General features: G+C 39.8%; 2 long non-coding RNA genes across 3 annotated transcripts in view; one reads left to right on the plus strand and one right to left on the minus strand.

Annotated features, from left to right (window-relative positions):
- Positions 1 to 12,671: 12,671 nt before the first annotated feature.
- On the minus strand, positions 12,672 to 14,395 carry LOC135402323 (uncharacterized). Its single transcript, XR_010425086.1, has 2 exons — positions 14,318 to 14,395; positions 12,672 to 13,341 (listed from the first exon to the last, which is right to left on the minus strand). It is a non-coding gene; the product is annotated as an uncharacterized LOC135402323 (long non-coding RNA).
- Positions 14,396 to 18,743: 4,348 nt separating this feature from the next.
- Positions 18,744 to 19,267, plus strand: part of LOC135402106 (uncharacterized) — a 63,025-nt gene continuing 62,501 nt past the window's right edge. Inside the window, exon 1 of one of the 2 annotated variants that reach the window (XR_010425027.1) lies at positions 18,744 to 18,932. This is a non-coding gene — a long non-coding RNA (uncharacterized LOC135402106). The remainder of the gene's footprint in view (positions 18,933 to 19,267) is intronic. The other variant, XR_010425026.1, reaches the window with a different exon arrangement.

The raw sequence follows: 19,267 nt of genomic DNA on the forward strand, positions 1-19,267 counted from the left end.
GTTCAGTTGCAAGGACTATTCACCTAATATTCATAATCCATGTATTCATTAAACAGAACAGAATGATGAAAAATTATTTAAAAAAAAAAGAAAATTGTGAAATAGGTGTCCAAATCGAGCCATTGATTTTAGATATAGGATAAAGTATATGGAAATAATTAAATAGTTGATATGCACTACCTTTTCCAGTGCTTGAACACTGCAGTATCAGTGGTTTTGATGCTAACATCATTCATAATTTCTTTGACTCAAATGTTGTTTATATTTCTGCTCTTTGTAACAAAAGAATCTGGTGAACACTTCACTCACTGTCACCCAGGCTCTCCTTGTCAGCCCCTTTGTGAGCTGAAGCCTCCAGGGTTTGTGTCCTGGGCACTGGACCTTTTGTGCTCCTCGTGCTGTACTCTTAGACAATAGGGGGGGAAATAAATCTTCTGTGACAAGTTTACTTAAAGGGATACTATCACATTAAATAAGCATATAAATATACCCACAAGTAATATTATTCCTTTGGAAATTTTGGAAAAAGTGTTCTTTCTTTGTACCAGTAGTTAACACCCTCATCTGTTTGCAGTGAGGTACTTGTGAAAATCACATAATTTTTCACATTTCAGGCTGTTCTTTAAACAGCACTTTCAAAAGCCAGGAAAACAAGTCAGCTATTTTGCCATTTCTTTTTAGTCAACATTCAGTATCTGAATATTGTATCCTGCCCCAGTGGGAGCCTGGGATGCAAATATTGTGAGGGAGTGTTTGGGCTTAAAACAAACAGTTCTATTTCTAGTGAATTGTTTCTGGAAATACGGACAAAAAAAGCATATTTGCTAATGAGGAGTGTTTTTAGAGAACATAAACAAAAGTAAACATTTTTATGGAATTAACCTAGTCTTTTCCAGGAGAAATTCTCTTTAAATATGAGAGCCTCAGATCTCTGTTTCTTCATCACCTTTTTATTTTATGCAACTTTATAAATTCACTTAATGTAATTATCTTTGGTGAATAGTTTGGCAAATTTTAGTGGGATAATAGAACTAGAGTGGTTTTATAGTCATCCTTACATCTTATTAAATCAGGCTGTTTATAAGTAATTCCTGTTATTTGTTTATGAAATTCTCTAGTAAGGGAGAGACCAAGATCTCATTATAAAGATTGACGAAAACAGCAAATAATGTATTGAGAAAATGCAATTATGGAAAAAAATACTGCCTAATTTGTTAAATGACTATTTAAACTCTATTAGTAAATGATATTTTGGTAACATTTCACAGCTACACCCAGACATGCAGTCCCCAGTTGGCACATGAATTTCTTGCATATTTTTCAATCAGCACATGAATGCCAGGGAAATCCTCTGGAGTAGAAAAAGAAGCTGTAACAGTGGATCTGCCAAATCTTTGTACTGCCAAGTAAATCTGTGCGATAGTCGCTGTCCCCATCCCCGTGTGCTGGGTGGGCAGCAGCTCTCAGGAATCTCAGTACTTACATGGGGATTTCTCTATTGCTGTGCCTGTGCTTTCAGCTTTTCTATGAAGCTGTCTCTATATTAATTAATTACATTGAGGGTTTTGTTTGGGGTCAGGGTTCTTTGTTGTTTTGTTTTGTAGCACTGTTTTGTTTGTTGAAAAGCAACCCTCAGCAGTAGGGAAAGGGCTCAGGAGCTAATTGGATGTTAATGAACAGAGGAGGATAATACCTTACTAGGGGAAAAAATGTTCTGTAATTGAAGCCCACTTTCTCTGGTGATTCAGGGGTGTTTATCTGTAGGCTTTGCAGGGTGTATATTCTAGGATATTATAAAGTTGTTTCCTAATATTTAAATTAACACACATTGCCCACTTGCAGTTTGGGTTCCATGGTACTGGGCATTTTACCAAGGTTTATGTGTCTGACTCCCTTCAGCTGAGGAACACACAGCTTAAAAGTATCTAGCAAAACTGTTTGTAACACCAAAAAAATGGTGAGGCTGAGTTCTTCATGTAGTTCTCCAGTAGCTCTTTGGGAAGTTTTATTAGCTTTTTTATCATTATTATCTCTATTGCTCTTTTGTTCAGGTGGCATCAACGCTTTAAACTTTGTTGGGGATTTCTAAAGACAATTCTTGGCTCTCAGGATTTTCTGTGACATATAAACCTTTTTGATATGACATTTTTTAGAAAGGCGTGGAGATGCTGCAAGCCTAAGCATTGAGACCCCCCACCTTACCTCTCCTGTCATACCTACAAGACATTCATCATCTACTTTCTATTTTCTATCCTCAGAGCTCATGCTATGAGACACTGAATAGAGTCGACATGCAACTAAGAGCTGCATTCAGCCACAGATCTTCTTTTTTTTCTTTCTAATTTACTGAATTTTCTACTCTTCTGATGTCTGGGGAAATCCCTGTTTGTCAACTGCGTGTTCATCACTGTGCAGTTTTTCAGCACAAGACCTAATAATTGCTTACAATGCAACCTGTAAATGCTATGAAAAATTCCCACTAAAGATTCTTTATTAAATATGTTTCCCCAACTCACTCTTCAGACAGTGAAAATTCCCTTGTGCTGGAAATGTTATTTATTCAGGATATGCCACTGACCAGACAACTATTTTACTCTTGTTCCCCTTGCACTAACAATAAATTTTATGATTTTAGCAAAGGTCTCCGAGCTCTGAAGGAAGGAAGCAAAAGTACTGTGCTGCTGCCGTAAGTCTCGTCCTCAGAGCAAAATTCCTTGCCAAACAAAAGTCATTCAAACTATAATTGAGTTGCAGTTGGGAGAAGTGCTTGCTTTTTAAACTTGAACATCCATAGTTAGCAGGAATAAATAGTTTAAAAAGGCTTGCAGAACAGCAGTAACACTATTCACATAGTGGTTGACTTTCTCATTTCAGCAAATAATGTTTATGAAGCCTTTCTAAAAGGCACCTGAGCTCTAAATAATAACTTCATGTCTGTGCGTCCCAGTGCAGTGTTCCAGGCCCTTTTGGATTGAATGCAATGAACATTAGTAATGAGGATATTCTGTATGGTTACCATAACACTTTCACCTGAAGACATCTAAACACTTTCCAGGCTCAGGAAACTCTTCACTTCCAAGAAAATACTAAAAAAAGTAAAAAATTGCCCCAAGAACTACTGAAACCATTCTGTACATTGCAGTCATACAAACCCATGTGAAAAAGAAACAGGCTTGAGGCCCCAGGAAACACCTGGCAAAACCAGCCCAAGGAGTTAGTGACTGATGCTGAGTGCAGTTATGTTCCACAGCTGAGAGCAAGTGAGAAATTAATAAATCACTTTTCAAGCTCTCAGTAATCAGCAGCTGATGATATTTTTCTGGGCCTAGGGAGGAGGAGCTCTTTAGTTGAAGAGGAAGCATGGGACAGGAGAAGGAGTGGCTTTCCTGAGTTTGCAGGAGGCCAGAACCATGTCAGGATGTGTCCTGCCAGGGACTGTCTGCTCTCCCTCCACATGCTCAGCTGTGGGATCACCTTCTCTCTGTTCTTGTCTCTTCTTTTTTGTCTGGAACTGTTTCCCTCTCTGCTGCAGTTCAGCTTACAGACTGACCAGAGGAACCCAGGGTTTGGATTGCCAAAAAGCCTTTTTTTTTTTTTGGGGGGGGGGGAGCAGGGGGGGGATGAAGGTGGAGGCAGATGGAGGGGAAACGACATGAAATAATTTGGATTTATTGTGTCTTTTTTTTTTTTTTTTTGCAGTTTGTAACTGATGTCTTGTTTCTGGAGAGCGTCATGTTTGTCCTACGTGTAGTTTGGAGGAATTAGGCTGAGCTCAAATTTACACTTGTTTAACTACAGATGCATCCCCACTGCTATTTGTTTATCTCACATTTATTACCCTCTTCCAAATTCAAGTTAAGCACTCAGGGGCTTTTTCTAGTAACACTAATGGAGGAGAATAGACGCATTATATGTGAATAATGTATTATGATGATACAATTTGGGTCTCTTAGCTCTAACCAAGACCAGTCCTGCTTTACATTATTTATAATTTACACACACCTTCCTGAACATTTTTATGTAAATATTTAATATAGAAAGTGAGTTAACTCTTTCGTTTGAGAGGTTTCCAGTAAAAAACATGAGAGAATGTAAGAGGGCTCACAAACACCTCTACCCAAAGTAGGCAAATGGCCAGTCTTGTTTATTTACAGAATTTAAGAGAGAAACATTACAAATTACAGAGGAAAAAAATATATGCTGGCTTAGCACCAAATCTTTTTTCCCTTTCTCCTTCTCAGCTGCTCTTATTAAATTGAATGAATGTTGACTGCAGACAGTATATGTGCAGATGCTTGGCTGGCAGCATTTGCAGCGGAGTGGCTTTGTTCTTTACTGTTTTCTGACACATTTTGTCTTTTGGTGTTTTGCTCATTTTGTACTAATATATCCATTTGAGAAAGGCAACAGGGGTGCCCTCCAGACAAATCAGCAAACTCCCTTTCTTGCAGCCTCCCAAATGTCTGAATTCGACATTAGACCAACAGAAACAATTAGTAATTTCTTGGTAATCTTGATTGTTTCTGCCTTCTTATCTCTGACCTCAGGAAGATACAGAATGATAATAGTATGCCAGCACCACATGGCATAAACTTTCAGTCTTTTAAGTGACAGATTGTGGACTCTTATTCTCCCCATCTTCAAGAGCTGAACTTATCACATACTGGAAGAAGACCTGAAAGGTTCTCATGTAGAATCACCCCAACAGACAAACTGTCAGACGTTGCCGACTGCCCACTTTACTTTGTCTTGCCCCTGCTTCTGTGAAACATTGTCATATATTTAACGCATAAATCGTTGCTACTTTTGAACTTGGAGCTCAAAGTAGATATCCAATTGGACACACAGTTTTGCAGCAGACCTTCTTTATCACTGGTGATCCAGGTTTTCCCTTGATGCAGTCCCATATGTGCTCCATTCCCCTTACCTCAGCAATAGAAAATTCTGAACTTTGAGCAGATAAGGATATAGCAAGAATATGAGCAATCCCTGGCACTCCTCAGTATCCTTCTCTGGGGAAAAAATTTTAAGGGGCAACGTCGTCTAGTAGATTTAAGGCAAGTCATTTATTTATGTAAATCTGATTACTTTTCTTTGAGCATAATAAGTGCATTTTCAAGTGTGTGCAAAAGGACAAGGGACAAAGGGTATTTTCAAGCTCTAGGTATGTACTGTGTCTTTCCTAGTGCGTCCTGGGTTTTAGTATGAAATGTTGACTCTCCTAAGCTGTTGCTTTTATTGTGTGGAAAAATATCATCCTATAATTTGAATCCATGTACCTACAAATTCCCAGCAGGCTCTGAGCCAAAGAAATAAACAGATAAAATAAACATACAAAACGATGGGTGCATTTTGAAATCTAAGAATTGAGTTATATACCTTTTTGACAGCTTCCTGAATCACAGCCCATATCCAAGATGAGTAAATAGGTATCTAGCCCTTTAACTGGGTTCCATTACATGTAATTAAAGACTCCCAGAATTAAATGGCCTACATGGAAAGTGGCTTTCAGTGGGCTAAATGCCTGAAGCAATCTCCTTGCCTGAGCATAGAAGTGACACTGGCTTGTGGATCAATATCATCTCTGTTATTAATATCAAAAGCACATTACTTTGTTTTTGCCTGGCTGGGCTCCAAGACTTGGGCTCAGCTCGGATCCAGCCATTTGCCTGGACCATAATTTACTTTCGTGAGTTTTTAAGGTATTGTTTTGTCAGGGCCAATCACCATGAGGTTATAAATGATTCTGAGGACTTGCACTCTCTGTTAGTGGCATATGCGGTGAAATTAATTTTTAAAAGTTTCATGTCAATTACTCCTGTCCTTGAGTTATGCAAGGGGACAAAAGAGCAGAGATTTAAAGACATGAGCGATATCAAACGGATGAGGTAACGACAAACAGAAACAGTAGCTTGGGACCAAATAGACATTACACTATCTTTAATTGATGCATTGAATTAAACAATGCTAAAGTTAAATAAATATTGACCACTTAGCAAAAGAACCATTGATTTTTATGATGTACAACATTTGCATCATATGCTGCTCTAGTCTAGAGATTTAGGCTGCAAGACTGTCAGCTCTGACACAGATAGTCTGCAGGACAGCTCGTGCTACTGCTCAGTCCCTTTCTAGAGTTATTGAGGTCAATGTTAGCAATTTCCCCTGGTTTTGGTTTCTAAGGCTTGTTTATTTTTGAAGGATTAAATTCTGCAAGGTCTTTCTTCTTTTTTTACTATCGGCTGCATTAGTGATCAGGTCCCATATTTCACACAGGTGCAGTGAATTCTTTGGGTATGGACTGATGACACAGCTTGGGGCACTGGCCATATGTATTCATCAAACATCTGCCTTGTCCTTTTGTGGAGAATGAAAGACAGGCAGATGCTTGGTTTCTGTTGAGTGACAGAAATGTTTCCTGCATTGCAGGGGACGCTCCACAATGGCACCTGTGTCCCTCATAGAATAAATCACCCTGTGCTGGAAACTGGAAAGCACTGACACTGTTGGGCATTCTCGGAAGGGGTGACCTTTGCAAGCACTCCCTGTAGCTGCTTTGCTGAAGCTGACATGTTCATGCTCACTCTGTTAATATTGATTTAATTACTTAAACGTGCCATATCTTAATGATACGATATCTACCTATCTGGAAACAAACTTGGACAACAAAATAATTTGTTTACAGAGCAAGAATTTACATCTCTATGTTTGTTACAGCTGTAGAGCAAAGCGGTTTTGTGGGGTTTTTTTGCATAGCTAATTTGTAGTTATTTCACATGAAATGTTCCCCTGATTGTGAAACTTATACAAAATGCTAATCACTGGCATTTAGTTTCTCACAGAAAGGGGAAGTATGAGGTCTCTTCCTGGCAATGGAAGGATCTCTCTAAGGCCAAGTCTATATGCGTAGTAATGCCGGCTTTGGTTACTTATAACTTCCTGTGTCTGCAAGGGCTGCCAGAACACCAGTTAATAGGTTATTGTTTCAATTAGTCCATGATTACTGCTGCTAATCTGTAATTCCTAAGTGTTGTGGCTCCTTTTGACTTCACTCCAACTATTAAGAAGCATTTGGATTTTATTACAATTGACAGGAACTTCAGCCTTCTCCATAGATAAAAGACTGCCTGTTGCAAAAGAAATTCAGAAGTAATGAAAAGAACTTTTTGAGGTTTTTTTTTTATTTAATTGTTTGATTGGGTTTTTTTTTTGGTTTGTGGTTTGCTTTTTTTTTCTTTTTTTGGTTTGTTTTTGTCAGGATTTTTTAAATTACATCATAAACACAATGTAAAATTCAATTAAGCTGGAAAATTATAAGGCTCAAAGGGGAGACACTGGATTTTTTTACAGAGATAAATTTAAATTTCTATCTTGGTAAAATGAAAAAATGAACTAACACAAAATAAAGGAATTATTGATGACAGCAGGATAGGCAAATAGTTGAGGCATCTCTGTACTCCATTGCACACCTCTTAGCATGGAGAGCTGTGCATTGCACTAGTGTGACCTTGGAAATCTCAGTGTTTGGTTCTGATGAGGATATGGCAGTGCTGATGCTTGTCAGAACCTCAATTGTTAACAAGCTGCAAACTGTATGAAGAGCAGCTGGAAGGATGTGGATGGTGATCTAGACCTTTTGTGTCCACTCTCATGGCTCAGTTTGCAAATGGAAATAAACCTTCTAAAGCAATAGATAATGAAAAAATATTTTCCAAACAGATATATGTCCATTTTCCATGTTCAGTGTTTACACTGACTCAATTTCAATTGTCGTCGTTTTTCTTAACACAGCATTGGCAGCTTTAATTGCTATTTCATTGAAACTCTCCAGGTCTCTCTCCATGTTTGTTGAAGAGTCAGGGTGAATTTGCCTCACAGTGGGGAAGGAACTGACCTGCATGCAGAGTCCAAAGCTGGGACTGGAAGAGCTTAGCTTTTGATGTGTACATGTCTAAATGTGTGAAGATGTGCTCGTTGCCTGATGTTTTACGGGGTAGCCAGTTCACACCAGGCAGTAGGCACAAGTGAACAGTGAGACTTTTACCTTTCCCCTGATGACATTGCAGAGACTTTGTTAAGATGCAGATGCTGGGGGGCATCTTATTAATGTAGGAGTATCTACAGGGAGGATGTGAAGAAGATGGGGCCAGGCTCCTCTTGTGATGCCTGGTGACAGGACAAGAGAGAGGCATGTTCTGTCTTTAGAGTAAGTGTTGAAGCTCACTGCAGGATTCAAAGCCTTGTTAGGAGGAACATGACCTGCTCCACATTTTAACAGTAGGGCAGAGAACAAAAAGGAGAGTCTGTTTTCCTCCACCCTTCCCAGCATGCAGATGCCCCCAGTTACAAACCTGGCAATTTAAAAACATGTAAAATTCATAAATGAGGCAGCAGCTGTGTACAGCTTCAGCAAAATGCTAAATTGCTGCATCACTGTGGACTCTAAATGACAATAAACCTTCCACCTCTCATAAATTAAGCAGACTTTCAAAAAAATTGTATCTGCAACTGCAACTTTTTATGGATGTTTGGTAACTTTAATCATTTTGCAAAATGTGATTCACAGTCATAAATTCTCTTCCAAGTACGTATTTAGGGAGAGCTAAAGCTCTGCAGTGAGTTGATAGGTAAATTTTAATATGACAATGCCAAAAAGTCTATTAGATTTATCCTGAGGCAGTGGCTGCCCAGTAATTACAAGAGGGCAGACTTAACAAAGGTTTTGAGTACCAGGAAAGTGACTTTAAGGGTGTTTCATAGGTTCAGAAGATGAACTTGGAAATATTCCCCACCTGAATTTAAAAAGTGATCTTTGAACCCACCTACTTTCTAAAACTTAGTTCAGGGAAAGGCAAGCCTGTTGGGGTAGCTGTGACCTTCCCACGTAAACTCTGGAAACAAACATCTTGTAAACATTCAAGAGAAGTAACAGAATTCTCTTTTCTTGTTTTTTCTGTTATAAAAATGACATTCCTGTGTCCATATGGCTGTCTTTTTTTACCATGCAGTGGTGCACTTTTTTCCCCCCTAGCATTGGTCATTCAGGGATCTCAAAACACTTCACAACTTCAACTTTTACAGTTGCTAGTTTAGAGTCCTGTTGTAGGGTGGACTCTTTGAGACATACAGTACTTTGCCCAATAGTGTAGCAAAATCTGGAATGAAATCTGGATCTTCTATCTCTCCTTTGTGCAAACTGTAGGCGAATTATGTTTACATCAAATAGGGAATGTATACACTCTTATTGCACATAATGGGAATCAGAATAAGGATTAGGAAGTGCAAAATCTGATACTTGGTGTGTTGTTCCTTTGTTAAGTTGTTCTTTAGCTGTGGACTAATTTGGAACAAATAATATTGATGAGAATGTATGCACAAGAATGAAAGGTGGGGGAAGATTTGCCTCCACTCCTGAACAGGAGCTGGTGTCCCTAGTCAATGTTCATATGAAGTGATGCCAAGTTGTCAGGATGAACCCAGGTACACCTGAGTGTGGACAACTGTTCTGCCATGAGCTCTTCCTCCCGCTTGCTCTATGTGGGCTTTTCTGTTGGTTTACTAGCGGGCAGGATAATGGGAAAAAAAAGACCTTGTTTCTGGAGGATGCTTTGGAAGCTGTTTGCAGATGTTGCAACAATAATGCTTTTTGTTCTGCACTTGGAGTCTTACTGTGGAAAGAATGTGAGGGAGAAGCAATCCGAAAGCTTCCCTTTCACAGCTGCTGTGAAAAGCTTAGCAGAAATCCTTTGCTTTCAAAATGCCCAGCAGATAAACTTCATTAAATCACATTTTACCTATTCTTGGACACTGGACAGCCATACCTGCATTATAGCAGGTGTTTAACTTCTTATTAAAGCAAATAGGCTGTAGTGTGAAGAGGTGAGTAAAGCCCCTCCTGAAATGCAGTAAGAATTTCTGACCTTTTAGGTTGGCCCCAAGTCCTTATGTGCAGGACTAGGGCATGAATACAGGGCCATTAAATGCCAAGAGCAGTGTTGCTGAACTGCACTGGTCCACTCATGCCAAATCAATTAGAGATGGCATTTGTGATTAATGTCGGTGTTGGAAACCTGATTGCTCTTACTCCTCCTCCTCCTCTGCGATTGTATTATGAAGAAATTATTTTTTTTCAGCACTTGAAATGTTTTTTTTTTGGTGTTCTGTTTTTTTGGGATTTTTTAGAAAATCCAGTATTCAATGGTTTCACAGGGCAGCCCAGGTAACCATGGCTTCTTGTTCTGACTACCAAGCCTGTCTTGTATACTTTCGTAAATAAATTTAACACGAACTGAAAGGCATCAGACTGCTCGTTTAATGAGATAAAGCTTGAGTAGTCAATATTACAGATGAGAAATGCAAATGAACTACCAATGCTATTGGAGCATTGGCTTTTCACATTTATAAAATTTTACTTCTTATATTTCATTTTTTAAAAATTATTAGCTCAGCGTGTTTTTTTCAAAACACTTAAGAATGTTTTCATATTGCATTTTCATAGTAGGGGGTTAATAGCACCACTGAATCCAGTTCATTGCCAGTATTGCTTCCACAGCCAGGGAGAGGGGTCTCTTACTAAAGCTACGTGCAGAGGGAGATGTGCAGATCTTGTTCCAGCATCGCTTCTATATTTAGACTCAGAGGTTTTTGTGTAGTGTTATCACTGTGGGTATGGATCATGTTAATATCAAGCTACATGTGCATATGGGTAGGACAGCATATGCTCAACACTGGCTTTGTGTTCAGCTCCAGGGGCAAAGCTCATCTCTGAACACTTAAAAAGAGAAAGCCACATTCCTGGAGTTACCTGAGGGAGATGATGTTTGCAGTTACATGCAGGATCATTTGGCTCAGGAGCAATTCTAACTTCATGTGACAATTTGAGGAGACATTTCCAATGCTGTGGAAGAAAAATCATTTTCCTGGGTAAAGAAAGAAAGAATAGAAAAAAAATATATAAATGCATATCAGCATGAATCAACTTAAATGAATGCTTCCAATATTTTTTAAAGCTTGCTCCTATGAACCAACCTTTTCTGAAGTTGTAGTTTATCAAGTAAGAATATTGTTGTTATATATTAGCAAACTGTCTGGTGGTCATTCTCATGCTTATTATTCCATGCACTAGGGTAGCATTTTTAGCTTCAAGTTAACCTTAGTGAAATATATCATGGTTCATTAATGTTTCTTCAACTGTCTGATAAAAGGCCTTGGCCCAACAACATTATTACTGTTAATTATTTATAGTATCTTTTTATTAACACTGATTTACAGCATGGTCAAGTAGCAGCTAAAGCTCATTATGCTCCAAGGTTGAATGTGCATCTCAAACAACATTGCAGCTGAAGGGAGGGAATATCCATGTTTTTATCCAGTGTTAATTTCTGTGAGTGAATCTGGAAGAAGGTCACTGAAATGAGGTGCTTGTTGACTGATATATTTTAGAAGGAGGTTCTAATATCTGGGTGTAAGTTAAATGAAAAGTTACTGTTTCTAATAGAAACACTCGAAGTGTAACACCTCAGCACATGGTTGGGGACAATTAAAAAAAAATAAAATCTCTTTCTTACCATTGAAGTCCCAAGTGATGGCTCTTACAAGCCTCTCACCTGACTCTTCCAAAGCCTCAAGTTTTTCATTAAGCTTAACCTAATTTATCCTGTTTTCACTTTATTTTTTTGTGCATGCTGTGAAAAAGCATTTCTTCCTCCTTGATAATCAGATATGTTCTATATCTGCCATTTTTTGTGAGCTCTGTAACACCTTCCTGACCAAGCTGAGTGCTATTCAACAATTTTCCATCTTTTTTTTGCAATCATCCTTTCAGCTTCTTCTTGTTTTTCTGTTGATCCTGTTTGGATTTCTGTGAGGTTGTTGTCAGTTCTGCAGTGAATATTGGCAATATCTGTCTCTCCAGGTATTTCTGTAGACTGCACATTGCTAAGGCAGCACATCACATGCACCCTAATGCAGTATTCCCTGTGAGCTAATAAGAAATCCCTACAAGGCTGGATTTAAATTTCTCTGGTCTGTAACACAAGGTGATGCCTCTGCATATGATGACAAGATTTCATTAGCCATTTTTGTAGCTGTATCATCTTGCAAAACCATATCTAATCTTCAGTTTGCTGTCTCTGCTAGATCTCTTGCAGCACTGCAGCTTCTTTGGATCTGCTCTCCCTCGCTGAGAGTCTGTATTGGGGATTATTTTCCCTGGAGGTATTAGTGTATATTTTTCCATACATGAAGTTAATAAATGGAAGAAGTAGAGATGAAAATAAAAAACATTTCTTGAGAGCAGATAGAAGGAGATGCAAAGAAAAGACTGACAGGGAGATAAACGAAGAAAAATCAAGGAAGAAGAATATGAAAAAATTAAAAAGGAGTTAAATAATCAGAATAAATTAATTAATCAAAGTGTAGATCATGTGGACTAGAATAGCAAAGCAGCAATGCAGAGAGCTAAAAGGAGACAGGCATAAGCATAATGAAGGATAAGTTGAAATTAAATATATATTTTCAAAATAATGCATTGACTTGTTAGCAAGGCTGTCATACTCTGAACAGTATGAATCTTGTGACAAGGGGTTATGAGAAGCATCAAATTTTTTCCCTAACAAAAGCAGTGATTCTTACTGTGATCATGGTTTTGTTTGTAATTCAGACCTCCCTCATTTTAACAGTGACTCATGATTTTTATCACGCATACGCAAATGTGATTTAGAAAGGCTAAGTGTACTGGCAAAAGTTATAGAAGTCATTGCAAAGAAACACACATTTCCAAGTCCCAGGGTCAATCCACTGCCCCTAAGTTTCTGCAATGCTGTGGTTAGAATGAATTTTTGTCAGTTCTCACACTTTTCTCCATATTGTGGATGCTCTTTTGTCAAACGGGTTAATTGTGATTTGTTGACCACTTCTTGCTTCATCTTACCCATCTTGCCTCAGATATTTGATCATACATAGCCCATATCATCCAGTCAAAGTTATTGCCTAAATTAAAGATAGTTGCTAGAAATGTTTGATTTGTTGCTCTTTTCCTGGTGTGACCTTGTGAGCTCTCAGCATTCTGTGGAGACGGGCGGGCGGTCAGAGACTACCATTTGGGAACTACTGGTGAGGGGTAGAGGAACCTGGAGCAAGCCTTCTCTGGATCCTAGAGAAGACTGCCAGGGAGGGGAATGACACCATCAGCAAACGAAGGTGGCTTGGGGCAGTGCAGAGAAGGACTCAGTTCAGGAGGTGAGTTGCTCTCGAAGTGCTGATGTACCAGCTATTGCTGCTCACGGCATTTGCACTGTTGCCAGGGGCTTCATAGGATTTGCATAGTGCATGTGGGGATTCCTAGGGGAGAATGACAGAGATCATTAAATGAAAACAAGTAATAAATAAGCTCCTTACAACCCCCCCAGGTATATAAATCTGACTGTTTGTGAGGCACACAGACAAAGATGGATGGCTCTGTGTGTGCAGGGGAGGAATCCATAAGGCAGACAAGCTTGGTGGGGTTCTCTGCCTGCGGACGGGGCGTTCGCTCGCTGCTGAGGAGGGTCAAGTGACTGTCACTGACTGTGCACGGAGGAGACGGAACCTGTGTCACAGTTGCCAGCCCTTCTGGCTTGAAAAGGTCAGCTCCCCTGACACAGGTGGCAATGTCACAAGTTATGTACACGAGGGCCTCCCAAACCCAGCAGGATCCCACCCTGCCAAGCCGTCCATCCTCATGGGCAGCAGGGAAGGCATCTGGAAACAGGCAGGCTTCTGTCTGCAGGGAAGCTGCACGGTTTTTCTTCATTAGAAGATTTTTAGGGACCCAGTCAGTGTCATTACATTGCATAGGAAGAGCACGGGTAGTGAGAGATTTCATGACTGTAGGTGTTGTGACTGTTACTTATTCCACATGATGGGCTACTGTGGTTCAAATCAGACTAAAGCTTAGGAAATTCTTTAACTGTGACCTTTCCCATGACTCAGATCACAAAGATTTTCTGTCAGTTTGCTCTGGGCTAGATTTGAAATTATGTCTTAGAAGTGAAAGACACAGTGAATGAATCAGGCAGATTAAGCTTAATTCTTGGCTCCAGACTTGTAGTACTCTGTTTTCTACTGGAGATCAAAAATAAATGTAAAAGGCTGATTTGACATATCCCATGAAATGCTTAAGTATTTCTTTAATTATAAACATTATAAAACAGCACCCAGTTCCAGCTCTTACATTACACAGCATGTCATCTTATACCTCACAGGAATTCAAGCCAATGCCAAATCAGCTCTGTATCCAAATGATGTAAGTTCTCTGTTGTCTTTATTGTTTACTTACATAAATATTCAAAACATGGTGGTCAAGAGAAGGAGGATGTTTCTGTTGCTTTCCAAAGAGAAAGGATAAAATTATTCTTCCTGTCTTTTAAAAAACGCTGATAAATTGGGTGGGAAAGAGAGAGAAATCTGCAATGTCAGAGAAAGTTTAAAAGATATTAAGCTTACTCATTGCAAAATCTAATTGTGACCCCAGCATGAATGGAGATTAGCATGGAACTTTTCAGTGTGCAGCATTATGACATGATACCTCTTGGGGATCTATTTCTATCATCTCAAGCTGTCTATTCCAAGTAAATGTGAATGGATCATTCATATAATAGTTTAAAAAGTAGCTTCATGCTGTCTTCTACAGCCTTTAGTAGGTATTAATCTCTTTTTTTTTTATATACTTGAACCTGCAACAAAGATTGCAATGCAATGAGGAAAATAAGTCACATAAACCCTTTAGTGCAGAGATGGAGATCAGTGCTGCTGTTGCATGCACTGGTGCTTAGCACCTGGGGTACCTCAGCTAGAATTGAGAGTGTTCATGGCTCTGACAGTTTGTCAGAACTGTTGTCTCTTGGGACTTCTCAGATGTCATGGCAGGATCAGACTTGATAGTCACTTCTGACGATACTCAAACAGTCACAGCTAAAACTGTCAGTAACTTCTCTAGCTGTGGGTTTAATTTTTTCCCTCATGTTTCTAATTTCAGCCTGCAAAGTGTAGGGGTTTGGGAGTGTAAATGATTTATTACTACGGTCATATTACAGTATCCTGAAAGTTGCTCTCCCTTTTTTTTTGACTCTGCTTTCTCATTTGAAAGTTTGTTTTGGAAATACACATTTGTAGCCATCCCGTGATCAGCTGGGTGGTACCTATGCATGGGGTATCTGAATTGCCAAGCTTAAAACATGTCTGAAACTCATTTAACAATAGGTAAGACTGTTTCCATCCCTGAACACATTCAAGGCCAAGTTGGATGGGTTGGCAGAGATCAGGCTGGGGCTCTGAGCAACATGATCCATTTCAAGAGGACCCTACTCATTGCAGAGGGGGTTGGACTTGACAAACTTTAAAGGTCCCTTCCAACCCCCTCTATTCTATGATTATGGATCAGGACACTCAAACAAAAGGAAATGTTTCAGCACATTAGGAATCTGGAGTGATCTTCTGGAAACCATGGTTGACAGTGGCTGAACGTGAGCCAGCGTGTGCCCAGGTGGCCAAGAAGGCCAATGGCACCTGGCTCGAATCAAAAATTGTGTGGCAGCAGGCCTAGGGCAGTGACTGTCCCTCTGTGCTGGGCTTGGGTGAGGCCACTTGAATACTGTGTCTGGTTCTGGGCCCTTCACAGCACAACAGACATTGAGGGGCTGGAATGTGTCCAGAGAAGGGAACGGAGCTGGGGAAGAGTCTGGAGCCCCAGGAGAGGTTGAGGGAGCTGGGAGGGCTCAGCCTGGAGAAAAGGAGGCTCAAGGCAGACCTTCTTGCTCTCTACAACTGCCTGATAGAAGGGTGGAGCCGGGGGGGTATTGGGCTCTGCTCCCAGGGAACGAGCAACAGGACAAGAGGAAATGGTCTCAAACTGCACCAGAGGAGGTTCAGGTTGGAATCAGGAAGAATTTTGTCACTGAAAGAGTGGTCAGGCATTGGAAGGGGCTGCCCAGGAGGTGGTAGAATCCCCATCCCTGGAGGTGTTCAAGGAACTCAGTGTTCTGGTCTGGGCGACAAGGTGGAGATTGGTCAAAGTTTGGACTTGATGATCTTGGAAGTATTTTCCAACCTTCATGATTCTGTGATTTCTTTCATATTTCTCATTCTTTAGGAAGGCTTGAAGAGTTGAGACCAGTCAAAGAGTTGAAGCAAGCTGTGAATGAAAGTTCATTTGAGCAGAGGATACCCTGCAAATATGAAGCAAGTGTTAAGTACATTTGTCTGCAGTGTTTAATTGCCCCTGCAATTTTTTTGGTCTGTCTTCTCATTTTTCCTAGGTTGGCATTTTTGTGGATGAATACCACTGAGAGTTAAGGACTTGCTGTGACTCTCACTCTTACTTATAGGAGTTTTGCCTGCAGCAGTCACATAGTTGAAAAATATAGATCCATGTGACTGCAAAGAGACCACTGAGAAGCCAAGTAAGTAGGACTCATGGCCATTTTGCAATTCCACCTCATTAGACATGTTTTGGGGCTTATGATTGTGCTGTGAGGATAAATAAGTATAAATATTATATTTGCCTCCAGGTTATCTTTAAAAATGTATTTCTCTGTCTCCCTCCCGCTCTTTCTTTCCTTCCTTCTTTTTTTTTTCCCCTCCAATTTTCAGTGTAGTCTGTCAGCTCCTGGTAGGTGAGTTATCAACTCTGTGGTCTTGCAGTATGGTGGCCCAGCACAAGGTATTACATTGTAAAGGGTTGCCTTGTGGTGCCAATTACCCCGAGTTCTAGAAAACAAAATGTGCAGCAATGTGATTAAGTCTGTGTGCAAATAGAAATTCACATGACCTAAAAACTACTATTAGAAAAAGTATTGCAAAAAACTATTTGGCTTGTCCTTACTGCTATATTTTAAAAATATTTAAAAATGTCAATAGCTGTCTTTTTTATCATTTGAGCAACTCTTGTGAATTATCTTTGAGATATAGAGGAGCAAGACAGCATGGAAAAACTTGGGTAAATACATACCTAAACTGACATTGTATGTTAAAGAAAGATCAACATCCAGGCAACAAAGTGCAAATTCTTTTCATGGAACACACTGATCCAGTTTGCTGCCTGCTGCAGAGCTGTGTATCTCCAGTGGAGTCCATGGAATTGTACCAACTCACACCAAATGGGACCTATCCCTTTGGTCTCTCTTACCTCAGTTCAGAGTCAATGTGTTTGTAAAATTGAATGGACGAGTTTCTGAAGGAGAGGTGTTGCCCTGGAGGTCAGAAGATGACTGGGGAAGCAGTGTTTAGGTGGTTATTGGGTCTATCATGCGTGTGTGCTGTGAATTTCTGTCACACACTTAGTTGTGAGGCATTCGCGTGTTTGGCTTGGTCACTCTTACGCATTTCCTGATTTTGCTGTTATGACTACGGGCACCAGTACTAGAACAGAGCCCCTTTTAACAATTCTTCAGTCTACTTCATTTGTTTTAATCCCTGTATTTCATTTCTCACAGATTTTAAGAGGTCCATTCTAAAATATCACTAGGATGTCATCATTGGCTGCTGTTGCTGCATACGAAGAGACAGATGCAACCAGAGCAGTTCCTTTAAAGTAGAAAGCAGCACTAGGCTTTGTGTAACTTTCATGCTTATTTTGGCTTGTTGGTGGTTCTAGGAGAGGATGCCAGGAAATATTTTTGCCTTTTTACATTCATGTTTAGTGTTCGGGGCTCGTGTATTTCTAGAATGTGGGTGAGAATTACCACGAGGTGGCAGCGTGCAAGCCCGAAGTGTCTGTTGATTCTGCCACTTCGCTTTTACTTTGTTATCAGACTGGAGAACAGTTGGACTGTATCGTTGTAGGTCCTGTCCAACTGGAACTATTCTATATATATTTTCCAGTAAATCTAGATGATAAAAGGTCATGCATGGATCCTGAATTATATCTGGTTTTACAAAGGAAACTTTATACTGCTGTGCACTGATAGTCAGTATATACTCAAGTCAATATATGAAGCAAGTTTGCACACTGGTCAGGACAAGGACCACAATCCTTTACTTAAGGATCAGGAAGAGGTTTTGGAAGCAGTGACTGTACAATTCTGTTTCTTCCTATACCAGCCCTCCACATTCATGAGTGCAAATAGCACAGTGCAAAGAGACTGTGCTGTCTTAAATGGAAATATTTGAGAGATATAGGGCATTCCCCTGTCCGTGTGTGTACACACATAGGGAGCAAACAGCAGGAAGAAACTCTGCTCATATTTGTTTCCAAAACATTTTCACTGGGACCATTAAAAGAGCCCTGGAGAAACATTGTTTGCAGCTCCAGTGGGGGGACAGTTAGTGGGTAACCAGGAACTAAATGATGGCCAGCTTTGCCAATAAAATGTACTTTTTGTTTTCCTTTTTTCCAAAGGTGTTTATTCTTTTCAATAGTTGTACAATGACAGTAGGAAAAAATGCACCAAAAGCATTAGGTCAGTCTACATATAACAGTCATAGTGTGAATTCATAAATACTCCCCAAGGTTGGTCAAAACACAGTATGCTGGGAAGAAATCGTTATTGCTGCAAAACTTGTACAAAGCAATTCTTTATGGCAGGAATTCTGAGTCTGCATGCTCAATAAGGAACTCAAGCTCTAACAGAGAACAGAGCTGGAAAGAATTCTGTAGCTCTTCATGAACAAATACTATCCAGAAGGCTTCACGTCTCTTTTTTCAGTAGCATGCAAAGTCTCTGTACATAATGTCCACAGAAAAGACACTGGATATAACCCCTGGCAAGGAATAAGTTACTTTCAGTAGCAATGCTCTTTAGCTGGAAGCTATGAACACAGGTGGTTCATGCTTGGTGCTGTGGGAGGAGTGTAATCAGATTCTCTTTCTGGTCAAATCAGGCATTGGTCTTCTAATCACAGAAAGCTTCCTCACAATTTCAGCAATGCTTTTGACTTGGTGAAGGACCCTCAAGGTAAGTAAAATTGAGATGCAGCTTGTAGCATTTCTGCAGTGTGCTTTCACTTGTGGTATAGACTGTAACTGTAATGTCCTTTGGTTGTTTGGGTTGAGGTTTTTGTCTGTTTGTTTCTGTTCCAAGGTCTCATTTCAGGTTTTAAAACCTCTAAAAAATAGTGCCTTTTTAGGTCCTCATAGTGAAACATCAAGCTGTTTGGATAATGAAAGTGACAATGTTTTGGGGAACTTTATGGCACTGCACTGCAATACATTTGCATTTATCATTTCATATTATTTCAAATTATTGTCTTTAGGAAGTCAGAGAACCTGCTCTAGGAAGTTATTTGAGTA

This window comes from Pseudopipra pipra, chromosome 24, assembly GCF_036250125.1.
Source record: "Pseudopipra pipra isolate bDixPip1 chromosome 24, bDixPip1.hap1, whole genome shotgun sequence".
Classification (NCBI taxonomy): Eukaryota; Metazoa; Chordata; class Aves; order Passeriformes; family Pipridae; genus Pseudopipra; species Pseudopipra pipra.